The following is a 22,080-nucleotide window of genomic DNA, read 5'->3' as shown; positions in this document are numbered from 1 at the left end:
TTTAGTCTAGAGAGAGGTTCTCTCTCTCTTTTAGGATTTAGGACTTCTTCTTGTTTCAAGAGTAACTCTGGATCCCAGGTTTAATGTTCTTTTATTTTAAGTTTTACTTTTATTTATTTATTCCAACAATTGAGTTGATTATTATAATTTGATTTGTGAATTTCTCCCATGTCACGGATGGTCATTTACTTTTATAATTTAATTTATGAATTATTCCATGTTACAAATAATTATTTGAATTAATGATAATTGAGGTATTTTCAGTTTATAATTGTTCTCTTTGAATTAAGTTGCCATTGCTTCCCATCTAAGGATATTTTTATTATTCCAGCAATTTTACTTTTTCCCTTTTTGGTTCTGATTAAGAATTTAGTAACTCAACAGTTATTAAACTCAACGTAATTAATAATCGTTATCTTGCTAATTAAGCTGAACCTGAATAATCCCAACCTTTTCTTAGGAAATAATTAGGATTCAAAGGTCAATTTAATTAGTCCCTTGACTTTCCTTTGCCCTGGTGAAGGTTGACCAAGTGGAGTTTAGATTCAACTTTTATTATAGTTGAGAGAGATACCTAAGTTAGACCTCTAAATTCCCTTATCTTGCCAAAAGTTGTTTTACAGTTATTATTTATTTTTAATTGCCATTTAATTCACTCATCATTTAAATTACTTGCTTCTCACCTTCTAAACCCCGATTACAACCTTTATAACCAATAATAAGAACATACTTCCTCGCAGTTCCTTGAGAAGATGAACCGAGGTTTGAATACTCGGTTAACAATTTCTAAAGGGGTTTGTTACTTGTGACACCCAAAACGTTTGTACGAATGGATTTCTGTCGGTTTAGAGACTATATCTACAACGCGACTGTTTTTATGACATTCTTTACTGGCAAAAATCCCGACGTCATCCATCAAATTACAACAGAGCTCCCTAACCCAATGAAAGGGGTTTAGTTATTCATAGCTCTAGAAATAAAAAATGGCAGAAAAGAAGAATCCATGCTAAAAGTGCAGAAAAGTAAATATACAGAGGTAGTTCTCCAAAGTGCCAAGCTTCCCTATAGTTCAAAACTACTCCTATACATACTACTCCTCTTGATCTTCTAGTGAGTTCTTCAAGTCTTGGATGTGGGCTCTAGATCTTGAGTTGAAGCAGTTCTAATCTTTAGTGGGCCCAACTTGCAGAGAAGTATGCATTAGGCATGGGCGTTAGTGAGAATAACGTTAAGTGACATTGTGGGTTCGAGAACCTTAGTGGCAATCACTTTTTCCACTAACGTTCCACCCTCAAATACCTCATGTTAACTTCAACGTTAGTGGCCTTTAACGTGACCACTAACGTTGCCTTCTACATCTTTGCTAACGTTATTGGGACTGACTTTTCCCAATAACGTTAGCTTATGCCCCTTTCGCAAGCGTTATTGGGACTCACCTTTCCCAATAACGTTGCTATGTGCCTTTTGTCCCTACGTTAGAGTTCACGTTAGTGTAACTAACGTGGCTCTTAACGTGGGTATGCTTCACCTGCGAGAGCGTTAGTGACACTTACCTTTGTCACTAACGCTCCAAGTGCCTCTATTCTTCACGTTAGAGCTCACGTTAACTAAGTTAACGTGGCTCTTAACATGGTAGTAATACCATCTTCTAATGTTAGTGACAAAAGTGAGTGTCACTAACGTTGGCTCATCAATCCTCAACTCCATGTTAGTGGTCTTAACATGACCACTAACGTAGGCAATGCTAGTTGATCCAACGTTAATGACAAAGGTGAGTGTCACTAACGTTGGCGTTGTTCTTCTCTTCTACGTTAGAGTTCACGTTAACTTAGTTAATGTGACTCTTAACGTAGCTCATTGCCAAGTCTTGGAACGTTAGTGGTGTTCACGTTTACCAATAACGTTGGAGTAGAACGTTAGTGGTGTTCACGTTTTCCACTAACGTTGGAGTTCTCTTTTGTCTCCACGTTAACTACCACGTTAACTTAGTTAACGTGGCAAGTAACGTGAGCTATTGATGGCTTCGCAGGCGTTATTGGTGATTACTTTTCTCATTAACGTTGCAAGCTATTTGCCATTCCACGTTAGTGTTCATGTTAACTAGATTAACGTGAGTACTAACGTGGTTCTTCCTTGCTTCTTTTGCCCTGAAATCAAGCAAATAAAGTACATCAAAGCTCTAGCCAAAGTCATGAGAGTATGCATCATCAATTTATCATGCAATTCTAGCAAAATTCTCATGAAATCATATGAAATTCACAATAGTTGCTTGAATCAAGGTGTAAGTGTATTTTCATCCAAAACTTGCCTTATTCACTAAGAAAATGCATGAAACTACCCTAAAACAGTAAAGAAAAGGTCAGTGAAACTGGCCTAGATGCCCTGGCATCACAACACCAAACTTAAAGCTTGCTTGTCCCTAAGCAAGTACTGAAACATAGGAAGAATGAAATGAAAGAACAAGAAGATAATATAGAAGTAAAATTCCTGGTTTATGGGGTTTCATGCATAGCAACTTAGGTTCTTTCCTTTTTAGGTTTCAAGCCTTTATCAATTCCTTGGTCACTTTCTTGATTGCATCCTTTGAGACTCCTTTATTGTTAATCCTTCTTTCTTTTTTATAGTTTATTACCTTCTTCTTTTTGCTAAGTGCTCTGTAAGAGGGCGACTCTTTATGATAAGCTTTTAGCCAACACTCCCGAACCAGTTGGTTTAAGGTGCTAGGTGTTAAGACACCCCTAAGGACTTACTCCCTCAAGTCTCTTTCCTTCATACATACACACCATATGCACATGGTTTGTTATTTTTCTTTCTTGAGACCTTGGTGTCCAGCACCTCTTTGGGTTACTAAGTGCTCTGTAGCAAATGTTACTCTTGATAGTGGACTTTCAGCTGATAATCTTGGATTAGTTAATCCAAGTTACCAAGTGATAAGGCACCCCTAAGAGCTTATTCATCCAAGTATATCCCTTGCACATAAACACCACAGACACATGCCTCAGTTTTGAAACCCTTATTGCCTAGCATTGTTTCTTATTGTGTTTCTTTCCTTTTTGCTCTTTCTCTTTTCTTATTGGGATCTTATTGTTTAGTTAGTCTCAAAGGATATGTTTCAAACATAGGACTTAGGATAGATAGTTGCTTTCTTTCCTTGTTTGGTGAACCAACTTAGCTTACTAATCATCCCACCACAAACATTTAGAACCTACTTCTTCAGAATAACCATTAACCTAAGCAATGAAACTTAAATGCAGAATTGAAAATCCTAAGCTACCATGGAAGCATGTTCTATTTCATAAATGATTTTCCTTATTTAAGGCTTTGAAAAAGGTAAAACTAAGAAGGAACTTCACCACCTTTCACTTATTGGTATGCTCATGTTCTTCTGCTCCCTTGCCATTTTTAAGTTCACTTTGTCCGCTTGTGCTTCCTCTCATCCGATTTGTTCTAGCTATCTTCCAATCTTCTAGTGCCTTTCTTACTTACTCATGACTTTGTTCGACCCTTTCGCGCTCCACTCGTGCTAATACATCCCTTACATCCTCGTATTTTGTGATCCCTGGATGCAAAACAGGTAGTTGTCCGACTAGATACCCAAGTCTGGCTTGGGTATTCACGTGATGTCCAGTCTCACTCATGTAGACTCCTTTCAAAAATGCTTTGTATTCATCGAAAAGATCTGCCTGTTCTCTTTGTTTCCTATGCATCTCATGAATGTGTGCACCTTGATGTGCTTGGATGTTGATTAGCCTTTGGATGGCTTCTTGTTGTTGATCTTGCTTCTGGTTCAAGTTATGGAAGGATTCACTCCATTGCCTCCCTTGTTCCAATTGCTGATCCATCAATTGTTTTTGCCACTCCCCTTGCTGATTCATCCATCTAGAGAGTGATTCTTCTTGGCGGTCCATTGATTGCATTTGAAACTCCCTTTGTGCCTCTTGATTTTCCATGCATTGCCTAGATAAGGTATCAATAGCCTCTTTTAATTGGTGCATGCTTAAGGTGGCTGGGATTTGCTCCTGTGGATGTTGTTCTTCTTCCTCTTGATGGGCTAGCCTCTTTCTTACCCTTCTTGGAGGTAGTGGAGTTGCAGCAGCATGCATCCGACAATAAGTGAGGGGAATGCCAACCTTTATCCACTCAGGGTTTTCATCCTCAAATATCACGCTAGCCTGGTTGCAGAGACGGAGAATAGTGCTGGGATAGCCCAATCTTCCTCCAGAATGGCTCTTCTCAGCAAGTTTTCGAATGCCTTGGGCTATGAGTTCATGAACCTTGATCTCTCCTCCCTTCATTAGGCATTGCACCATCGTTGCTCTCTTAAGGTTTACCTCTGAGTTATTTTCGGCTGGAAGGATGGATCTCCTTACAATTTCGAACCAACCTTTAGCCTCAGGGAGGAGATCTCCTCTTTTTATAAATTTGGGCTTCCTCTTGGGGACTCTTTCCCAATCTGCTCCTTGCACACATATATCCTGTATAATCTGGTCATAATTGGGTTTGTTGCCCATTCTCGAGTGATAGCTCTCCTCTGCAAAGGGTATGCTTCACAATTTCAGCACTTTCATGATGGTCATGGGACTAAAATCCACCATGACTCCTCTCACGAAACTTGTATAGGATTCATCCGCCTTATCTTGTCTAACTGCATTTGCATAGAACTCTCTCACTAGAGTTGCATTCACCCTTGTGATCGGATCGGTGAGGAGCTCCCATCGACGTTGCTCCACCTTCTTTGTGATTTCTGGACACTCAGTTCGTGTGAGTTGAAAGCCTAGTTCATAAATGATTTCTTTGTCAGCCATCCACCCAAACTAGAGTGCATGATAAAAGGTTCTAAATCTCTTTTCATCAAAAGGAGGATGTTCTATAGGTTCCTTCCCCTTTTGTCTCTTGGAGCTTGATGATGCCATGTGAGATGGTTGATGTGTTGGTTAATCTCAAGATGGCTAGGAGGGTGTATGTGAGACCTTTGGTGGAGGATGAAGTTTGTATGCCCGAAAGAAGGAAGTGGGTGAGAATATGAAGTGTGTATGGGAAGGTTGTGTGAAGGGGTTTATATAGGAAGATGGCAATTGATTGAAGGGTGTGAATTGATGGTGTTGTTTGATAGTGGACGGTTGGGGTTTTGGGATTGAATGAGCACACGGATTACCTCCTTTATGAGGGTCTTGGTTCGGTCTCCAAAACTATCCACTCCCAATGTTGCATGGCAACACTTCCAAGGACATTCCCCATAAAGACAAGTATGAGATTCCCTTGGTATAGTGGCCGAATTTCCCTTCCTCAATTGTCCTCTCAAGTACCATCAATGTCCTTTTTGATTCCCTATACACGAAGAAAATTTGCAAATGGTTAATTGAAATTTTTGGTGGGAAAATTTAAAGTGTGAGCTAGCTAACAAAAAATATCTTTTTCCTTTATTTTTAAATGGCTAAGTGCTTTCCATGAATGCAAATCAATCAACAACTAAACCCCCCATGCATGCAACGTTGGTACACCAAACTTGTTTGTGATCAAATGGTGCAACAAGTTTGGGGAATAATTTTACCTCATAAAGTGTGTTCAAGCCCACTTGGTGTGCCTTGAACACCAAACTTATCATGTACTATACGCTGCATATAAAGGGGTCTTATATTGGTTGTCAAAATTGATTTAAAAATACATGAAATTTGCCTTATTACTATTGTTAGAGATTTAAGAGAGAGGGTATAGAACATGGGTTGCCTCCCATGAAATTCGCCTTATTACTATTGTGAGGAAGGTGATGAATGTCACGGATCATCACCTCCTTCATAGTGAAGCGCGAATGAACATCTTAGATAGGAACAAGCATATTTGAATGAGAAACAGAAATAATTGCGTTAATTCATCGAGACGCTGCAGAGCTCCTCACCCCCAACAATGGGGTTTAGAGACTCATGCTGCCAAAAGGTACAAATTTCAGATCTAAAAATGTCATGAGATATGGTGCACGAAATTGTGATCAATACTTTTCAAAACATAAACAATCCCTAGTAATGGCTCCAAAGACTTGGTGCTCAATACCTTGGCATAAACACAACTTCGCACAACTAACCAGCAAGTGCACTGGGTCGTCCAAGTAATAAACCTTACGCGAGTAAGGGTCGATCCCACGGAGATTGGTGGTATGAAGCAAGCTATGGTCACCTTGTGAATCTCAGTCAGGCAGACTCAAATGGGTATAGTGGTAAACGAATAAAGCAATAAGATAAAGATAGAGATACTTATGCATATCATTGGTGAGAGCTTCAGATAAGCGAATGAAGATGCCTTCCCTTCCGTCTTTCTGCTTTCCTACTGCCTTCATCCAATCCTTCTTACTCCTTTCCATGGCAAGCTCGTGTAGGGTTTCACCGTTGTCAATGGCTACCTCCCATCCTCTCAGTGAAAACTAATGCTCACGCACTCTGTCACAGTACGACTAATCACCGGTTGGTTCCCTCCCCTACTGGAATAGAATCCCTCTTTTGCGTCTGTCACTAACGCCCAGCAGGTTACAAGTTTGAAGCACGTCACAGTCATTCAATCATTGAATCCTACTCAGAATACCACAGACAAGGTTTAGACCTTCCGGATTCTCTTGAATGCCGCCATCAGGTCCTGCCTATACCACGAAGATTCCTTTTAAAGAATCCAAGAGATAGTCACTAAGCCTCGGATGCTTGTAGAACAAGAATGGTTGTCAGTCACCTTGTTCATAGGTGAGAATGATGATGAGTGTCAATCATCACCTTCATCAAGTTGAAGAACAAGTGATATCTTGGACAAAGAACAAGCGGAATTGAATGGAAGAACAATAGTAATTGCATTAATACTCGAGGTACAGCAGAGCTCCACACCTTAATCTATGGTGTGTAGAAACTCCACCGTTGAAAATACATAAGAACAAGGTCTAGGCATGGCCGAATGGCCAGCCTCCCAAAGTGAGTTCAATCATCAAAAAACATGATCAAAAGACTCTCTACTGATCTAAGAACTAGATGTCCAAAGATGATCAAAGGATCTGAAAATAATCCAAAGATGATCAAAGGATCTGAAAATAATCCAAAGATGTAAATACAATAGTAAAAGGTCCTATATATAGAGAACTAGTAGTCTAGGGTGTACAGAGATAAGTAAATGACATAAAAATCCACTTTCGGGCCCACTTGGTGTGTGCTTGGGCTGAGCAATGAAGCATTTTCGTGTAGAGACTTCTCTTGGAGTTAAACGCCAGCTTTTATGCCAGTTTGGGCGTTTAACTCCCAATTAGGTGCCAGTTCCGGCGTTTAACGCTGGAATTTCTGTAGGTGACTTTGAACGCCGGTTTGGGCCATCAAATCTTGGGAAAAGTATAGACTATCATATATTGCTGGAAAGCCCAGGATGTCTACTTTCCAACGCCGTTGAGAGCGCGCCAATTGGGCTTCTGTAGCTCCAGAAAATCCACTTCGAGTGCAGGGAGGTCAGAATCCAACAGCATCTGCAGTCCTTTTCAGTCTCTGGATCAGATTTTTGCTCAGGTCCCTCAATTTCAGCCAGAAAATACCTGAAATCACAGAAAAACACACAAACTCATAGTAAAGTCCAGAAAAGTGAATTTTAACTAAAAACTAATAAAAATATACTAAGAACTCAACTAAAACTACTAAAAACATACTAAAAATAATGCCAAAAAGCGTACAAATTATCCGCTCATCACAACACCAAACTTAAATTGTTGCTTGTCCCCAAGCAACTAAAGATCAAATAAGATAAAAAGAAGAGAATATGCAATGAACTCCAGAAACATCTATGAAGATCAGTATTAATTAGATGAGCGGGGCTTTTAGCTTTTTGCCCCTGAATAGTTTTGGCATCTCACTTTATCCCTTGGAACTCAGAATGATTGGCTTCTTTAGGAACTCAGAATCCAGATAGTGTTATTGATTCTCTTAGTTAAGTATGATGACTCTTGAACACAGCTTCTTATTGAGTCTTGGCCGTGGCCCAAAGCACTCTGTCTTCCAGTATTACCACCGGATACATACATGCCACAGACACATAATTGGGTGAACCTTTTCAGATTGTGACTCAGATTTGCTAAAGTCCCCAATTAGAGGTGTCCAGGGTTCTTAAGCACACTCTTATTGCCTTGGATCACAACTTTATTTCTTTCTTTTTCTTTCTCTTTTCTTCTTTCTCTTTTCTTTTTTTTTTTCCGTTTGCTTTTTGCTTTTTTTTTTTTGTATTCACTGCTTTTTCTTGCTTCAAGAATCATTTTTATGATTTTTCAGATCCTCAGTAACATGTCTCCTTTTTCATCATTCTTTCAAGAGCCAACATTCATGAACCACAAATTCAAAAGACATATGCACTGTTCAAGCATACATTCAGAGGACAAAAGTGTTGCCACCACATCAAAATAATTAAACTTTTATAAAATTCAAAATTCATGCAATTCTTTTCCTTTTCAATTAAGCACGTTTTTATTTTAAGAGAGGTGATGGATTCATAGGACATTCATAGCTTTAAGGCATACACACTAAGACACTAATGATCATAAGACACAAACATGGATAAACATAAGCACTAAAATTCGAAAAATAGAAGAATAAAGAACAAGGAAATCAAGGAACGGGTCCACCTTAGTGATGGCGGCTCTTCCTTCCTCTTGAAGGTCCTATGGAGTGCTTGAGCTCCTCAATGTCTCTTCCTTGCCTTTGTTGCTCCTCTCTCATGATTCTTTGATCTTCTCTTATTTCATGGAGGAGAATGGAGTGTTCTTGGTGCTCCACCCTTAGTTGTCCCATGTTGGAACTCAATTCTCCTAGGGAGGTGTTTAGTTGCTCCCAATAGTTTTGTGGAGGAAAGTGCATCCCTTGAGGCATCTCAGGGATCTCATGATGAGAGGGGTCTCTTGTGTGCTCCATCCTTTTCTTGGTAATGGGCTTATCCTCATCAATGGTGATGTCTCCCTCTATGTCAACTCCAACTGAATAACAGAGGTGACAAATGAGGTGAGGGAAGGCTAACCTTGCTAAGGTAGAGGACTTATCCGCCACCTTGTGGAGTTCTTGGGCTATAACCTTATGAACTTCCACTTCTTCTCCAATCATGATGCTATGGATCATGATGGCCCAGTCTAAAGTAACTTCAGACCGGTTGCTAGTGGGAATGATTGAGCGTTGGATAAACTCCAACCATCCTCTAGCCACGGGTTTGAGGTCATGCCTTCTCAATTGAACCGGCTTGCCTCTTGAATCTCTCTTCCATTGTGCGCCCTCTTCACATATGATTGTGAGGACTTGGTCCAACCTTTGATCAAAGTTGACCCTTCTTGTGTAAGGATGTTCATCTCCTTGCATCATAGGTAAGTTGAACGCCACCCTCACACTTTCCGGACTAAAATCCAAGTATTTCCCCCGAACCATAGTAAGATAATTCTTTGGATCCGGGTTCATACTTTGATCATGGCTCTTGGTGATCCATGCATTGGCATAGAACTCTTGAACCATCAAGATTCCAACTTGTTGAATGGGGTTGGTAAGTACTTCCCAACCTCTTCTTTGGATCTCATGGCGGATCTCCGGATATTCACCCTTTTTGAGTGAAAAGGGGACCTCGGGGATCACCTTCTTCAAGGCCACAACTTCATAAAAGTGGTCTTGATGCACCCTTGAGATGGACCTATCCATCTCCCATGACTCGGAGGTGGAAGCTTTTGCCTTCCCTTTCCTCTTTCTAGAGGTTTCTCCGGCCTTGGATGCCATAATGGTTATGGAAAAACGAAAAAGCAACGCTTTTACCACACCAAACTTAAAATGCTTGCTCGTCCTCGAGCAAAAGAAGAAAGAAGAGAGTAGATGAAGAAGAAATGAGGAAGAGGGAGATGGTGGTGTATTCGGCCAAGGGGGGGAGAAGTGGTTTTTTGGTTTGTGTGAAAATGAAGGGGTTAAGAAGGGTTTATATAGGAGAGAGGGGAGAAGAGGTTCGGCCATTATGGGAGGTTTTGGGAGGGAAAGTGGTTTGAATTTGAAGGGTGAGGTTGGTGGGGTTTTATGAAGGATGGATGTGAGTGGTGAAGAGAAATATGGGATTTGATAGGTGAAGGGTTTTTGGGGAAGAGGTGTTGAGGTGATTGGTGAATGGGGGAAGAAGAGAGAGAGTGGTGGTGGGGTCCTGTGGGGTCCACAGATCCTGTGGTGTCAAGGAAAAGTCATCCCTGCACCAAATGTTGCTCAAAATCACGTTTTGAGGCATTTCTGGTGTTAAACGCCGGGCTGGTGCCCATTCCTGGCGTTTAACGCCAGGTTCTTACCCTTTTCTGGCGTTTAACGCCAGTCTGGTGCCCCTTTCTGGCGTTAAACACCCAGAATGGTGCCAGACTGGGCGTTAAACGCCCAACTGCTAGGTTTACTGGCGTTTGAACGCCAGCAACATCTTCCTCCAGGGTGTGCTGTTTTTCTTCCTGTTTTTCATTTTGTTTTTGCTTTTTTAATGGATTTTGTGACTTCTTATGATCATCAACCTACAAAAAACATAAAATAACAAAAGAAACTATATATAAATTATAATCATTGGGTTGCCTCCCAACAAGCGCTTCTTTAATGTCAGTAGCTTGACAGAGAGCTCTCATGGAGCCTCACAGATACTCAGAGCAATGTTGGAACCTCCCAACACCAAACTTAGAGTTTGAATGTGGGGGTTCAACACCAAACTTAGAGTTTGGTTGTGGCCTCCCAACACCAAACTTAGAGTTTGACTGTGGGGGCTCTTCTTGACTCTGATTTGAGAGAAGCTCTTCATGCTTCCTCTCCATGGTGACAGATGGATATCCTTGAGCCTTAAACACAAAGGGTTCTCCATTCACTTGAATGATCAGTTCACCTCTATCAACATCAATCACAGCCTTTGCTGTGGCTAGGAAGGGTCTGCCAAGGATGATGGTTTCATCCATGCACTTCCCAGTCTCTAGGACTATGAAATCAGTAGGGATGTAATGGTCCTCAATCTTAACCAAAACATTCTCTACAAGTCCATAAGCTTGTTTTCTTGAGTTGTCCGCCATCTCTAGTGAGATTTTTGCAGCTTGTACCTCAAAGATCCTTAGCTTCTCCATTACTGAGAGAGGCATGAGGTTTACACTTGACCCTAAGTCACACAGAGCCTTCTTGAAGGTCATGGTGCCTATGGTACAAGGTATGGAAAACTTCCCAGGGTCTTGTCTCTTTTGAGGTAATTTCTGCCTAGACAAGTCATCCAGTTCTTTGGTGAGCAAAGGAGGTTCATCCTCCCAAGTCTCATTTCCAAATAACTTGTCATTTAGCTTCATGATTGCTCCAAGGTATTTAGCAACTTGCTCTTCAGTGACATACTCATCCTCTTCAGAGGAAGAATACTCATCAGAGCTCATGAAAGGCAGAAGTAAGTCCAATGGAATCTCTATGGTCTCATTTTGAGTCCCAGATTCCCATGGTTCCTCATTGGGGAACTCATTGGAGGCTAGTGCACGCCCATTGAGGTCTTCCTCAGTGGCGTTCACTTCCTCCCCTTCCTCTCCAGATTCGGCCATATTGATGGCTTTGCACTCTCCTTTTGGATTTTCTTCTGTGTTGCTTGGAAGAGTACTTGGAGGGAGTTCAGTAACTTTCTTGCTCAGCTGTCCCACTTGTCCTTCCAAATTCCTAATGGAAGACCTTGTTTCAGTCATGAAACTTTGAGTGGTTTTGATTAGATCAGAGACCATGGTTGCTAAGTCAGAGGGGTTCTGCTTAGAATTCTCTGTCTGTTGCTGAGAAGATGATGGAAAAGGTTTGCCATTGTTAAACCTGTTTCTTCCACCATTATTATTGAAACCTTATTGAGGTCTCTCTTGATTCTTCCACGAGAGATTTGGGTGATTTCTCCATGAAGAATTATAGGTGTTACCATAGGGTTCTCCTAGGTAATTTACCTCTTCCATTGAAGGGTTTTCAGGATCATAAGCTTCTTCCTCAGATGAAGCATCCTTAGTACTGCTTGGTGTATTTTGCATTCCAGACAGACTTTGAGAAATCAAATTGACTTGTTGAGTCAATATCTTGTTCTGAGCCAATATGGCATTCAGAGCATCAATCTCAAGAACTCCTTTCTTCTGACTTGTCCCATTGTTCACAGGATTCCTTTCAGAAGTGTACATGAATTGGTTATTTGCAACCATTTCAATGAGCTCTTGAGCCTCTGTAGGCGTCTTCTTCAGATGAAGAGATCCTCCAGCAGAGCTATCCAAAGACATCTTGGATAGTTCAGAGAGACCATCATAGAAAATACCTATGATGCTCCATTCAGAAAGCATGTCAGAAGGACATCTTCTGATCAACTGTTTGTATCTTTCCCAAGCTTCATAGAGGGATTCTCCATCCTTCTGTCTGAAGGTTTGGACTTCCACTCTAAGCTTGCTCCATCTTTGAGGTGGAAAGAACTTTGCCAAGAAGGCATTGACTAGCTTTTCCCAAGAGTCCAGGCTTTCTTTAGGTTGAGAGTCCAACCATATTCTAGCTCTGTCTCTTACAGCAAAAGGGAATAGCATCAGTCTATAGACCTCAGGGTCAACCCCATTAGTCTTGACTGTGTCACAGATTTGCAAGAATTCAGCTAAAAACTGATGAGGATCTTCCATTGGAAGTCCATGGAACTTGCAATTCTGTTGCATTAGAGAAACTAATTGAGGCTTAAGCTCAAAGTTGTTTGCTCCAATGGCAGGGATAGAGATGCTTCTCCCATAGAAGTCGGGAGTAGGTGCAGTAAAGTCACCCAGCACCTTCCTTGCATTGTTTGCATTATTGTTGTTTTCGGCTGCCATGTCTTCTTCTTCTTTGAAGAATTCGGTCAGGTCCTCTAAGAGAGTTGTGCTTTGGCTTCTCTTAGCTTTCTCTTCAAGGTCCTTTCGGGTTCAGGGTCAGCTTCAACAAGAATGCCTTTGTCTCTGCTCCTGCTCATATGAAAGAGAAGAGAACAAGAAAATGTGGAATCCTCTATGTCACAGTATAGAGATTCCTTGAGGTGTCAGAGGAAAAGAGAAATAGGAAGAAGAAGGAGAAGAAGAATTCGAACTTTAATTAGATAAGGTTCGAATTGTGCATTGAGAAGGAGTGGTACTCCATAAATAGAAGGATGTGAGAAGGAGGGAAGTAATTTTTCGAAAATTAATTAAAATATTTTGAAAACATTTTTGAAAGACACTAATTGATTTTCGAAAACAAAAGTGGAAAAGAAATCAAGTGATTTTTGAAAAAGATTTTTAAATTAGAAATAAAAAAGATTTGATTGAAAACTATTTTGAAAAAGATGTGGTTAAGAAGATATGATTGGTTTTAAAAAAGATGTGATTGAGAAGATATGGTTTGAAAACAATTTTAAAAAGATATGAATTGAAAACAATAAAAAAAAAGATTTGATTTTAAAAATTAATGACTTGCCTAACAAGAAAAGATATGATTCAAACATGAAACCTTCCTCAACAGAAAAGGCAAAAAATGTTCAATCAAATCATTAATTGTTAGTAAGTATCTTTGAAAAAGGAAAGAAATTAATTTTGAAAACATTTGATTGAAAAGATATGATTTGAAAAAGATTTGATTTTGAAAAACTTTGAAAACTTGAAAAAAAATTGATTTGAAAACAAAATCTTCCCCCTAGCACCATCCTAGCGTTAAACGCCCAGAATGGTATCCATTCTGGCGTTTAACGCCCAAATTGCACCCTTTTTGGGCGTTAAACGCCCAACCAGGTACCCTGGCTGGCGTTTAAACGCCAGTCTGCCTTCTTCACTGGGCATTTTTGAATGCCCAGCTTTTTCTGTATAATTCCTCTGCAGTATGTTCTGAATCTTCAATTCTCTGTATTATTGACTTGAAAAGACACAAATAAAAAATATTTTTGGATTTTTAATAATCAAAATGCAACAAGAATCAAATAACAATTCATGCAAGACACCAAACTTAGCAGTTTGTATACTATTGACACTATATGAGACACATAAACACTCAAGTCAAAAGAATTCAAAGATCAGAGTAAGAAATCATCAAGAATTACTTGAAGATCCTTAAGACACATGAATGCATGCAATTGACACCAAACTTAAAATGAGACACTAGACTTAAGCAAGAAATATTTTTTGGTTTTTTTATGATTTTCTAATTTTTTTTTTTGTGTTTTTCGAAAATTAAGTGAAAACATCAAAATTCTTAATGAGAATTCCAGGAATCAGTGCAATGCTAGTCTAAGACTCCGGTCCAGGAATTAGACATGGCTTCACAGGCAGCCAAGCATTCAAAGAAAGCTTCGGTCCAAAACACTAGACATGGCCAAAGGCCAGCCAAGCCTTAGCAGATCACTGCTCCAAAAGCAAGATTGATAAAAAAAATCAACAAGCTCTTGTGATGATAAGTTGAAACCTCGGTCCAATGAGATTAGACATGGCTTCTCAGCCAGCCAGATTTCAACAAATCATCATGAAACTCTAGAATTCATCTTCAAGAATTTCGAAAAAAATAAATGCCTAATCTAAGCAACAAGATGAACCGTCAGTTGTCCATACACAAACACAATCCCCGGCAACGGCGCCAAAAACTTGGTGCACGAAATTGTGATCAATACTTTTCAAAACATAAACAATCCCTAGTAATGGCTCCAAAGACTTGGTGCTCAATCACATGGCATAAACACAACTTCGCACAACTAACCAGCAAGTGCACTGGTTCGTCCAAGTAATAAACCTTACGCGAGTAAGGGTCGATCCCACGGAGATTGGTGGTTTGAAGCAAGCTATGGTCACCTTGTGAATCTCAGTCAGGCAGACTCAAATGGGTATAGTGGTAAACGAATAAAGCAATAAGATAAAGATAGAGATACTTATGCATATCATTGGTGAGAGCTTCAGATAAGCGAATGAAGATGCCTTCCCTTCCGTCTCTCTGCTTTCCTACTGCCTTCATCCAATCCTTCTTACTCCTTTCCATGGCAAGCTCGTGTAGGGTTTCACCGTTGTCAATGGCTACCTCCCATCCTCTCAGTGAAAACTAATGCTCACGCACTCTGTCACAGTACGACTAATCACCGGTTGGTTCCCTCCCCTACTGGAATAGAATCCCTCTTTTGCGTCTGTCACTAACGCCCAGCAGGTTACAAGTTTGAAGCACGTCACAGTCATTCAATCATTGAATTCTACTCAGAATACCACAGACAAGGTTTAGACCTTCCGGATTCTCTTGAATGCCGCCATCAGGTCCTGCCTATACCACGAAGATTCCTTTTAAAGAATCCAAGAGATAGTCACTAAGCCTCGGATGCTTGTAGAACAAGAATGGTTGTCAGTCACCTTGTTCATAGGTGAGAATGATGATGAGTGTCAATCATCACCTTCATCAAGTTGAAGAACAAGTGATATCTTGGACAAAGAACAAGCGGAATTGAATGGAAGAACAATAGTAATTGCATTAATACTCGAGGTACAGCAGAGCTCCACACCTTAATCTATGGTGTGTAGAAAACTCCACCGTTGAAAATACATAAGAACAAGGTCTAGCATGGCCGAATGGCCAGCCTCCCAAAGTGAGTTCAATCACAAAAAACATGATCAAAAGACTCTCTACTGATCTAAGAACTAGATGTCCAAAGATGATCAAAGGATCTGAAAATAATCCAAAGATGATCAAAGGATCTGAAAATAATCCAAAGATGCAAATACAATAGTAAAGGTCCTATATAGAGAACTAGTAGTCTAGAGTGTACAGAGATAAGTAAATGACATAAAAATCCACTTCCGGGCCCACTTGGTGTGTGCTTGGGCTGAGCAATGAAGCATTTCGTGTAGAGACTTCTCTTGGAGTTAAACGCCAGCTTTTATGCCAGTTTGGGCATTTAACTCCCAATTAGGTGCCAGTTCCGGCGTTTAACGCTGGAATTTCTGTAGGTGACTTTGAACGCCGGTTTGGGCCATCAAATCTTGGGCAAAGTATGGACTATCATATATTGCTGGAAAGCCCAGGATGTCTACTTTCCAACGCCGTTGAGAGCGCGCCAATTGGGCTTCTGTAGCTCCAGAAAATCCACTTCGAGTGCAGGGAGGTCAGAATCCAACAGCATCTGCAGTCCTTTTCAGTCTCTGGATCAGATTTTTGCTCAGGTCCCTCAATTTCAGCCAGAAAATACCTGAAATCACAGAAAAACACACAAACTCATAGTAAAGTCCAGAAAAGTGAATTTTAACTAAAAACTAATAAAAATATACTAAGAACTCAACTAAAACTACTAAAAACATACTAAAAACAATGCCAAAAAGCGTACAAATTATCCGCTCATCAAGATACAAAATAAGTCTCTAAAAGTTGTTTAAATACTAAACTAGTAACCTAGGTTTATAGAGAATGAGTAAACTAAGATGGATAGTGCAGAAATCCACTTCTGGGGCCCACTTGGTGTGTGCTGGGGCTGAGACTTAAGCTTCTCACGTGCCTGGGCTGTTTTTGGAGTTGAACGCTGGTGCACGAAATTGCAATCACACTTTTGCAATCCCGCACAACTAACCAGCAAGTGCACTGGGTCGTCCAAGTAATACCTTACGTGAGTAAGGGTCGATCCCACGGAGATTGTCGGCTTGAAGCAAGCTATGGTTATCTTGTAACTCTTAGTCAGGATATCAATAATTATCAAGGTTGATTGTAAAAAGCAAAAGAACATGAAATAAGTACTTGTTTTGCAGTAATGGGGAACAGGTTGAGGTTTTGAACCTCTGCTTTCCTACTGTCTTCTTCTTCAAGCACGCTAGGCTCCTTCCATGGCAAGCTGTATGTAGGGTTTCACCGTTGTCAATGGCTACCTCCCATCCTCTCAGTGAAAATGTTCAACGCGCTCTATCACAGCACGGCTAATCATATGTCGGTTCTCAATTGGGTTGGAATAGAATCCAGTGATTCTTTTGCGTCTGTCACTAACGCCCGGCCCTCAGGAGTTTGAAGCTCGTCACAATCATTCAATCCTTGAATCCTACTCAGAATACCACAGACAAGGTTTAGACCTTTCGGATTCTCTTGAATGCCGCCATCAATTTTAGCTTATACCACGAAGATTCTGATTAAGGAATCCAAGAGATATCTACTCAATCTAAGGTAGAACGGAGGTGGTTGTCAGGCACACGTTCATAGTTGAGAATGATGATGAGTGTCACGGATCATCACATTCATCAGGTTTAGGAACAAGTGATATCTTAGAATGGAAGCAAGCATGATTGAATGAAAAACAGTAGTAATTGCATTAATCCATCAAGACACAGCAGAGCTCCTCACCCCCAACCATGGGGTTTAGAGACTCATGCCATAGAAGATACAATAAGAAACATGTAAAGTGTCATGAGGTCAAGATACAATGTCAAAAGATCCTATTAATAGTGAACTAGTAACCTAGGGTGTACAGAAATGAGTAAATAACGTAAAAATCCACTTCTGGGGTCCACTTGGTGTGTGCTTGGGCTGAGCATTGAAGCTTTCATGTGTAGAGATTTTTTCTGGAGTTAAACGCCAGCTTTTATGCCAATTTGGGTGTTTAACTCCAATTTTTGTGCCAGTTCCGGCGTCAAACGCCAGGAATTCTGAAGCTGAAATGCAATGCCGGTTTGGGCCATCAAATCTCGGACAAAGTATAAACTATTATACATTGCTGGAAAGCCCAGGATGTCTACTTTCCAACGCAATTGAGAGCGCGTCAATTGGGCTTCTGCAGCTCCAGAAAATCCACTTCGAGTGCAGGGAGGTCAGAATCCAACAGCATCTGCAGTCTTTTTCAGCCTCTGAATCAGATTTTTGCTCAGGTCCCTCAATTTCAGCCAGAAAATACCTGAAATCACAGAAAAACACACAAACTCATAGTAAAGCCCAGAAAAGTGAATTTTAAATAAAAACTAATAAAAACATACTAAAAACTAACTAAACTGTACTAAAAACATACTAAAAATAGTGCCAAAAAGCGTATAAATTATCCGCTCATCACAACACCAAACTTAAATTGTTGCTTGTCCCCAAGCAACTGAAAATCAAATAGGATAAAAAGAAGAGAACATACTATAGACTTCAAAATATCAATGAAACTTAGCTCCAATTAGATGAGCGGGACTAGTAGCTTTTTGCTTCTGAACAGTTTTGGCATCTCACTTTATCCTTTGAAGTTTAGAATGATTGGCATCTATAGGAACTCAGAATTCAGATAGTGTTATTGATTCTCCTAGTTAAGTATGATGATTCTTGAACATAGCTACTTTATGAGTCTTGGCTGTGGCCCAAAGCACTCTGTCTTCCAGTATTACCACCGGATACATACATGCCACAGACACATAACTGGGTGAACCTTTTTAGATTATGACTCAGCTTTGCTAGAGTCCCCAATTAGAGGTGTCCAGGGTTCTTAAGCACACTCTTTTTTCCTTGGATCACTTTTTATTTCTACCATTGCCTTTTGGTTTAAAGGGCTATTGGCTTTTTCTGCTTGCTTTTTCTTCATCTTTTTTTTTCTTTTTTTTTTATTTTCATTTTTTTTGCTTTTTCTTGCTTCAAGAATTAATTTCATGATTTTTTAGATCCTCAATAACATTTCTCCTTTTCCATCATTCTTTCAAGAGCCAACAAATTTAACATTCTTTAAACAACAAATTCAAAAGACATATGCACTGTTCAAGCATTCATTCAGAAAACAAAAAGTATTGTCACCACATCAAACTAATTCAACTAGTTTCAGAGATAAATTCGAAATCCTGTACTTCTTGTTCTTTTGTAATAAAAATATTTTTCATTTAAGAAAGGTGATGGATTCATAGGACATTCATAGCTTTAAGGCATAGACACTAAGATACTAATAATCTTGTAATAAGACACAAACATAGATAAACATAAGCATAAAAATTCGAAAAATAGAAAATAAAGAACAAGGAGATTAAAGAACGGGTCCACCTTAGTGATGGCGGCTTGTTCTTCCTCTTGAAGATCTCATGGAGTGCTTGAGCTCCTCAATGTCTCTTCCTTGCCTTTGTTGCTCCTCTCTCATGATTCTATGATCTTCTTTAATTTCATGGAGGAGGATGGAATGTTCTTGGTGCTCCACCCTTAGTTGTCCCATGTTGGAACTCAATTCTCCTAGGGAGGTGTTGATTTGCTCCCAATAGTTTTGTGGAGGAAAGTGCATCCCTTGAGATGAATCTCTCCATCTCCCATGGCTCGGAGGTGGAAGCTTTGCCTTCCTCTTTCTAGAGGTTTCTCCAGCCTTAGGTGCCATAAATGGTTATGGAGAAACAAAAAGCAACGCTTTTACCACACCAAACTTAGAAGGTTTGCTCGTCCTCGAGCAAAAGAAGAAAGAAGAGAGAGAGTGGTGGGATAGGTGGGGATCCTGTGGGGTCCACAGATCCTGAGGTGTCAAGGATAATTCATCCCTGCACCAAGTGGCGAGCAAAAATGCTCCTTCTGCCAATCCTGGCAAACGCCGGGCTGGTGCCCATTTCTGGCGTTTAACGCCAGCTTGGTGCCCATTCCTGGCGTTAAACGCCAGTCTGTTGCCCCTTTCTGGCGTTAAACGCCCAGAATAGTGCCAGACTGGGCGTTAAATGCCCATTTGCTGCCCTTACTGGCGTTTAAACGCCAGCAAGCTTTTCCTCCAGGGTGTGCTATTTTTCTTTCTGTTTTTCATTCTATTTTTGCTTTTTCAATTAATTTTGTGACTTTCCATGATCATCAACCTATAGAAAACATAAAATAACAAAGGAGAATAGATAAATATAACATTGGGTTGCCTCCCAACAAGCGCTTCTTTAATGTCAATAGTTTGACAGTGGGCTCTCATGGAGCCTCACAGATACTCAGAGCCATGTTGAAACCTCCCAACACCAAACTTAGAGTTTGAATGTGGGGGTTCAACACCAAAATTAGAAGTTGGTTGTGGCCTCCCAACACCAAACTTAGAGTTTGACTGTGGGGGCTCTGTTTGACTCTGTTTTGAGAGAAGCTCTTCATGCTTCCTTTCCATGGTTACAGAAGGAGAACCTTGAGTCTTATAGTTTGCACTGACTGCAAGCCACGGAGCTTCCTGAATAGCAAATAATTGCTCATCCGGAAAGGTTTCAGAGATCTCAGTAGGAGGGAGGGACGCTCCTGCTACTGGTTCTATCCGGGACAGGTGATCAGCTACTTGATTCTCTGTCCCTTTTCTGTCTCTTATTTCTATATCAAACTCTTGTAGAAGCAACACCCATCTTATGAGCCTGGGTTTTGAATCCTGCTTTGTGAGTAGATATTTAAGAGCAGCATGGTTAGTGTACACAATCACTTTTGATCCTACTAGATAAGATCTGAACTTGTCAATGGCATAAACCACTGCAAGTAACTCCTTTTCTGTGGTTGTGTAGTTCATCTGTGCATCATTTAGAATACGGCTGCCATAATAAATGACGTGCAGAAGTTTACCATGCCCTTGTCCCAATACTGCACCAATGGCATGGTCACTGGCATCACACATTAGTTCAAATGGTAATGTCCAGTCTGGTGCAGAGATGACTGGTGCTGTGACCAGCTTAGCTTTCAGAGTCTCAAACGCCTGCAGACACTCCTTATCAAAGATAAATGGCGTGTCAGCAGCTAGCAGATTACTCAGAGGTTTGGCAATTTTTGAAAAATCCTTTATAAACCTTCTGTAAAATCCTGCATGCCCCAGAAAGCTTCTGATTGCCTTAACATTGGTAGGTGGTGGTAATTTTTCAATTACTTCAACTTTAGCTTGATCCACCTCTATTCCCTTGTTTGAAATTTTATGCCCAAGGACAATCCCTTCAGTCACCATAAAGTGACATTTTTCCCAGTTTAAAACTAGGTTGGTCTCTTGGCATCTTTTCAGAACAAGTGCTAGATGGTTAAGGCAAGAGCTGAATGAGTCTCCAAATACTGAAAAGTCATCCATGAAGACTTCTAGAAATTTCTCTACCATATCTGAGAAGATAGAGAGCATGCACCTCTGAAAGGTTACAGGTGCATTGCACAGACCAAAAGGCATCCTTCTATAGGCAAATACTCCAGAAGGACATGTAAATGCTGTTTTCTCTTGGTCCTGAGGATCTACTGCAATTTGGTTGTAACCTGAATAGCCATCCAAAAAGCAGTAATATTCATGACCTGCCAGTCTCTCTAGCATCTGGTCTATGAATGGTAAAGGAAAATGATCCTTCCTGGTGGCTGTATTGAGCCTTCTGTAGTCAATACACATACGCCACCCTGTAATTGTTCTTGTAGGAACCAGTTCATTCTTTTTATTATGAACCACTGTCATGCCTCCCTTCTTAGGGACAACGTGGACAGGGCTCACCCAGGGGCTATCAGAAATAGGATAAATAATCCCAGCCTCTAGTAACTTAGTGACCTCTTTCTGCACCACCTCCTTCATGGCTGGATTTAGCCGCCTTGTGGTTGAACCACTGGCTTAGCATCATCCTCCAATAGGATCTTGTGCATGCATCTTGCTGGCTAATGCCCTTAAGATCACTTATGGACCACCCAAGAGCTGTCTTGTGTGTCCTTAGCACTTGAATTAGTGCTTCCTCTTCCTGTGGATTTAAAGCAGAGCTTATGATCACTGGAAAAGTATCACCTTCTCCCAGAAATGCATATTTCAGGGATGGTGGTAGTGGCTTGAGCTCGGGTTTAGGAGGCTTATCTTCTTTCTGAGGAATTTTCAGAATTTCTTTTATTTTCTTTAGTTCCTCCAGATCAGGCTGAACATTTTTAAAGATGTCCTCTAGCTCTGATTCGAGACTTTCAGTCATATTGACCTCCTCCACCAAAGAGTCAATAATATCAACGCTCATGCAGTCATTTGATGTGTCTGGATGCTGCATAGCTTTGACAACATTTAACTTGAACTCATCCTCATTGACTCTCAAGGTTACTTCCCCTTTTTGGACATCAATGAGAGTTCGTCCAGTTGCTAGGAAGGGTCTTCCTAGAATGAGGGTTGCACTCTTGTGCTCCTCCATTTCCAGCACTACAAAGTCAGTGGAAAAGGCGAATAGCCCAACCTTGACAATCA

The 22,080-nt window shown here is 40.5% G+C and overlaps 1 non-coding gene across 1 annotated transcript; it reads left to right on the top strand.

Moving 5' to 3' along the window:
• The first annotated feature begins 12,313 nt into the window (after nucleotides 1-12,313).
• LOC130977596 (small nucleolar RNA R71) lies at nucleotides 12,314-12,421 on the top strand. The gene has a single exon (XR_009085282.1). It is a non-coding gene; the product is annotated as a small nucleolar RNA R71 (small nucleolar RNA).
• Nucleotides 12,422-22,080: the final 9,659 nt, after the last annotated feature.

The sequence above is a fragment of the Arachis stenosperma genome, chromosome 4 (genome assembly GCF_014773155.1).
Source record: "Arachis stenosperma cultivar V10309 chromosome 4, arast.V10309.gnm1.PFL2, whole genome shotgun sequence".
Lineage (NCBI taxonomy): Eukaryota > Viridiplantae > Streptophyta > Magnoliopsida > Fabales > Fabaceae > Arachis > Arachis stenosperma.
This window is presented reverse-complemented; position numbering and strand designations above follow the sequence as displayed.